Raw genomic sequence first — 6,234 nt, forward strand, 5'->3', positions numbered from 1 at the left:
GGCAGCCTCCGCCCCCCGAGCCCCGCGCCCGCCCCCGCCCCCGGCCCGGGGGAGCCAGCGCTGCTCCGCTGGCAGGCAGGGCTCCCTGGTCCCAGGGTGGGGGAACGCCCGGCCCCGGGCCCAGCACCCTGCCCTCATGGGGCAGGGAGTTCCGCAGGCCACCTCTCCTGTGTGCACATACGAGAAATCTGCAATCGGGACAGAGGTTGGACGTCAGCCCACACCGCCCCCCACTCCCCGCCGCAGTGAGCCGGACACGGCGCAGGGCAGGGAGTCAAGGCCTAGGCGGGGAGGAGGGACAGGCACGGGCCCCTAGGGATAGTGGAGGGGTGGGGACGTGCAAAGACGCTGAGGAGAAACTCAAGCCCGTCGCGGGAGTTGAGGTGCTAGCATAGAACCAGGCCTCAGTCGCCCAGTGAAAGTGGATCCTTTCCGAAGCTAGTGCAAACTCTACCTCTGTGACTTCCTGGATCAGGCTCCGGAGCTGGGGTTGGTTCCCAGGGAGGTAGAGCAACCGGTACCTCCTCAGCACCCTAGGGGTGGGGCGACTGGCTGACGCCTCCGGCACCCACGGTTCAGAGGTCGCCGAAGGGACCTGCTGCGTGATGGGGATTGGCGTGAGGATCGGCGGTGTAATTGGGAGCACTGGCGCAACCTGGAGCAGTGCCCTCATTCCACCGACAGCGCTGAGTGATGGAACATCGCCGGTTTGCCTCAAGACCGTGCCACGCGTTGCAGTACCGGAGGCTTGGCTCGAAGGACCGGGGTGCTGTCATGGCGATGAGGTCCCTCTCAGCCTCAGTGGTGTCCAGGGTGGATGGCAATTCCACCACCTCAATGATCTAGCTTGGAGAGTCCAACCGCACCGGACTGGACGGTCCCCCTTGTGGGGCCGAAGTCAACAGGGCCAGCCCCACAGTTTTCGGTGCTCCTCTCTGGGCCGTGCCCCATGGGCCAGCTCTAAAGGGGTGGGTCTCTGAGTCGGAGATCCACTCCTCCCCTGCCTCTGGTGCTGCTTCTGCACCAGGGAGTCGGACCAGGGCCAGGTCGATCCCGACGATTCAGGGCAGCAGGTCTCTCCCAGAGTCCTCTCATGGTGCCACTTCTACCACTGCCACCAGGGCGCTGCGCACCGCTGAGCTTGGTGCTGGATGCGGTCTAAGTGCCACCTCCATAAAGAGCTGCTTGAGGTGAAAGTCTCGCCCCTTTTTTGTTCTGGGGCAGAACCCTTTACAAATCCTGCACTTGTCCGCTTGGTGTGCTTCCCCCAGGCACTTTAAGCAAGTGCCATGGGGTTCACCCATTGGCATAGGCTCGTTGCAGGACTTGCAGGCATGGACTTAGGCATGTAAGTCCCCCAAGGAGAACGCAGTCGGGGTGGAAAGTAAACGCCCCCGTCCAACAGCTAACTAACTACTGACTAGAATTACAATAACTAAGAACTAAACAACTACAAAATACAAAGAGCCCGAATAGAAGTTACGGTAACATGGAGAGCTTGCAAAGCAAGATGCCACAGTTCCCACGGCCATCACAGGCGGTAAGAAGGAACTGAGGAGGCGATGGATCGGCTGGGGTATATATCCAGCACCATGAAGGCGTCACTCCAGGGGGCTCCACAGCCAACCTGATGGGTGCTGCTAGGGGAAAAACTTTTCAACGACTGTGCACACACACCTAATGGGAACTGATATGAGCAATCACTCAAAGAAGAACATTTAAAAACTAATTTAGGGTAAAATTAGTCCCAGTGGCTCTTGCCAGCTCCAGGGGCAAGGCTTACGGTTGTGGGCCAGGGCTGGTATGTACCTTAACTGTGTTTCCTGGCTTACAGAGATTGAGGTATAAGTACATCCAGTGTTTTGGAAGAGCCCAGGAAAGACTCAAGAAGCTCCAGTCCTCTACAGTGAATTTGAGCCATGCCTAGGGGGAAAAAAACCCTCTGATTGGCTGCTCGCCCCACCTGTCTGCTTCTTGCAGCAGAGCAACCAATCAGAGCTGCTGTAGGAGTTCTCTCTCTCTCTCCTGCTCCCCTCAGCAACCCAGAGCCATTCTCACCGGTGGGACAGGGAGCAGACAAAGCCTAGCAATTCAGGGTGGCTCTGCTCCCTCCTTCCCCTTCTGTGAGAAATGGGACAGCTCCTTTGCCTTTCCCCACAACATTCACCTGGGAAGAGGCAGAGGGTGGTGAAGTTCCCTTTGTCCTGTGCACTGAAGGAGGCAGGGGTCCTTTGGAAAAAACAGGACATGATCGTGTAATTAAAGACTGTATCGTCAGGGATATGCCGAGGGGGTTGTATTCAGGTTGCACTAGGGGTCTTTTAGTGTAGTTTTTGTAAGTAATTATACAGGCATTAAAAAAAAGTAGATTTTGTTTTCTTCTTTCCACAGACTCAGTCAAACCCCATTAAACATCAGGAGTTTTCGCAGGCTGGCACTCTGAAGCCCAAGGGCACTACCTTCATATGTGTAACTGTTTTTGCCACAGGGTGACTGTTTACAGGGCACTGATCATTGTAGACCAGCGGTTCTCAAAATGGGGGGCACACAGTGTATTCTGGGGGCAGCTTGAGAAACTTTGGGGGAAAAGACATGGTGCATTTAGAGCTGCGTGGTTGGAGCGCCGTGGCTGCTGGCCAGGTGCCCAGCTCTGAAGCCAGCGCTGCTGCCTGCAGCAGCGGAGAATTAAGGATGGCATGGTATGGTATTGCCACCCTTCTGCACTGCTACTGGTGAGTGCTGCCTTCAGAGCTCAGCGCCTGGCTGGCAGCCGCTGCTCTCCAGCTGCCCAGCTCTGAAGGCAAGGAGGGGGAAATAAACTACTACAGACACAAAGAAGGGGGGCTTGATCAAATAAGTTTGAGAATCACTACTCTAGACAGGCAGAATAACATGGGAGAATAACATGAGGGGGAAAGGAGTCCAGGAGAGCTGGCTGTATTTTAAAGAATCCTTATTGAGGTCACAGGGACAAACCATCCCGCTGCGTAGAAAGAATAGTAAATATGGCAGGCGACCAGCTTGGCTTAACAGTGAAATCCTTGCTGATCTTAAATACAAAAAAGAAGCTTACAAGAAGTGGAAGATGGGACAAATGACCAGGGATGAACATAAAAATATTGCTTGGGCATGCAGGAGTGAAATCAGGAAGGCCAAATCACACCTGGAGTTGCAGCTAGCGAGAGATGTTAAGAGTAACAAGAAGGGTTTCTTCAGGTATGTTAGCAACAAGAAAGTCAAGGAAAGTGTGGGCCCCTTACTGAATGAGGGAGGCAACCTAGTGACAGAGGAAGTGGAAAAAGCTAATATACTCAATGCTTTTTTTGCCTCTGTCTTCACAAACAAGGTCAGCTCCCAGACTGCTGCACTGGGCAGCACAGCATGGGGAGGAGGTGACCAGCCCTCTGTGGAGAAAGAAGTGGTTCGGGACTATTTAGAAAAGCTGGACATGCACAAGTCCATGGGGCCGGATGTGTTGCATCCAAGAGTGCTAAAGGAGTTGGCAGATGTGATTGCAGAGCCATTGGCCATTATCTTTGAAAACTCATGGCAATCGGGGGAGGTCCCGGACGACTGGAAAAAGGCTGATGTAGTGCCCATCTTTAAAAAAGGGAAGGAGGATGATCCTGGGAACTACAGGCCAGTCAGCCACACCTCAGTCCCTGGAAAAATCATGGAGCAGGTCCTCAAGGAATCAATTCTGAACAACTTAGAGGAGAGGAAAGTGATCAGGAACAGTCAGCATGGATTCACCAAGGGCAAGTCATGCCTGACTAATCTAATTGCCTTCTATGACGAGATAACTGGTTCTGTGGATGAAGGGAAAGCAGTGGACGTGTTGTTCCTTGACTTTAGCAAAGCTTTTGACACGGTCTCCCACAGTATTCTTGCCAGCAAGTTAAAGAAGTATGGGCTGGATGAATGGACTATAAGGTGGATAGAAAGCTGGCTAGATTGTCGGGCTCAATGGGTAGTGATCAATGGCTCCATGTCTAGTTGGCAGCCGGTATCAAGTGGAGTGCCCCAAGCATCGGTCCTGGGGCCGGTTTTGTTCAATATCTTCATTAATCATCTGGAGGATGGTGTGGATTGCACCCCCAGCAAGGTTGCAGATGACACTAAACTGGGAGGAGAGGTAAATACGCTGGAGGGTAGGGATAGCATACAGAGGGACCTAGACAAATTGGAGGATTGGGCCAAAAGAAATCTGATGAGGTTCAACAAGGACAAGTGCAGAGTCCTGCACTTAGGACGGAAGAATCCAATGCACCGCTACAGACTAGAGACCGAATGGCTCGGCAGCAGTTCTGCAGAAAAGAACCTAGGGATTACAGTGGACGAGAAGCTGGATATGAGTCAACAGTGTGCCGTTGTTGCCAGGAAGGCCAATGGCATTTTGGGATGTATAAGTAGGGGCATTGCCAGCAGATCGAGGGACGTGATAGTTCCCCTCTATTTGACATTGGTGAGGCCTCATCTGGAGTACTGTGTCCAGTTTTGGGCCCCACACTACAAGAAGGATGTGGAAAAATTGGAAAGAGTCCAGCGGAGGGCAACAAAAATGATTAGGGGACTGGAACACATGACTTATGAGGAGAGGCTGAGGGAACTGGGGACGTTTAGTCTGCAGAAGAGAAGAATGAGGGGGGATTTGATAGCTGCTTTCAACTACCTGAAAGGGGGTTCCAAAGAGGATGGCTCTAGACTGTTCTCAGTGGTAGCAGATGACAGAACAAGGAGTAATGGTCTCAAGTTGTAGTGGGGGAGATTTAGGTTGGATATTAGGAAAAACTTTTTCACTAGGAGGGTGGTGAAACACTGGAATGCATTACCTAGGGAGGTGGTGGAATCTCCTTCCTTAGAAGTTTTTAAGGTCAGGCTTGACAAAGCCCTGGCTGGGATGATTTAATTGGGGATCGGTCCTGCTTTGAGCAGGGGGTTGGACTAGATGACCTCCTGAGGTCCCTTCCAACCCTGATATTCTATGATTCTATGAGAGAGCAAACAAGAGATCACTTTGTTAGGATGCTAGTGGCCTGAGGCCAGGATATGAGAACCATTCACACAGGATTTTGAAAGAGAAAGTCAGAACATAGAGGCTGGATTAGTTTTGCCCTGCCCCATACCCCCAACACTCCCGTCCTCTCCAATACACCAATCCCCTCAAGGTTTCCATCGCTCACCAGTCACTTCTAGTAATTTAGAACAAACAGATAATGAAAAGAAAGTTACCTCTAATTCTGCTTGGGAGGACAGTGTAGGGGTGTTGCACCGCAGCTGGTCTGGTTCATTCTGTTTTGTTACTAATGGCCTCCAGGGTCAGGAAGCTTTAAAAGGTAGTAACAATGCAACCTCCACTATGGAACTGCTATTGCAGTTTCCCCCTAATGTGTTTGGCTGGAGAAGTTCCAGCCATCTTGTGCTCAGCAGCAAAGATGCAGGAGTGAGAATCCGCCAGAGATGAGACTTTTAGATTCCTCTAAATCCAACAATATTCTGCCAAGAACTTAGGGTACATCTGCACTTCAATAAAAAACCCACGGCATCGAGTTTCAGAACCCAGGTCAATTGACTTGGGCTCACAAGGCTTGGGCTGTGAGGCTAAAACTTACAGTTTTAGACATCCAGGTTCAAGCTGGAGCCTGGGCTCTGACACCCACCCCCATCACAGGGTTTCACAACCCAGGTGGCAGCCTGAACCTGAGCATCTGCACTGAATTGTTTAACCTCGCAGCCGGAGTCCCATGAGCCCAAGTCAGCTGAGCTGGGCCAGCCATGGCCATGGATCTTTTATTACAGAGTAGACATACCTTGAGAAGCATCATGTGGGGAGGCCACCCCCAATACAAAGGGCTTCTCCTTTAATCTGACCATCTACAAAAACTCTCAGAAACCAGTTTTTCCATTTTGAGCAGCTGAGGCTCTGGCCTCTCAGTCAATTACAGCTACTGTACAGCTGCTGTCCATGGGCCTCTCCTGGGTCTCAAGGAGAGACTTGGAGCTGAGCAACCACCCTGGGGGTTTAATTCCAGGCCCCTTCTGTTTTTAGCTGTGCTCTAAATCTCTAACCTCTAGATGCCCTCAGCTAGTTCTCCATACAGCTGCCCCCTGTTTATTGGCCAGCCCCAGAGGGTCTCCCTGCAGGAAGCACATTACAGAGATCAACACAACAGTTAAGAACAAACATTAGAGTTCCCAAATTTGTTAAAGCATGCAACCAATGATTGCTCAGTA

The sequence above is a fragment of the Lepidochelys olivacea genome (genome assembly GCF_965140295.1).
Source record: "Lepidochelys olivacea isolate rLepOli2 genome assembly, chromosome: 14".
In the NCBI taxonomy this organism is placed as follows: Eukaryota; Metazoa; Chordata; order Testudines; family Cheloniidae; genus Lepidochelys; species Lepidochelys olivacea.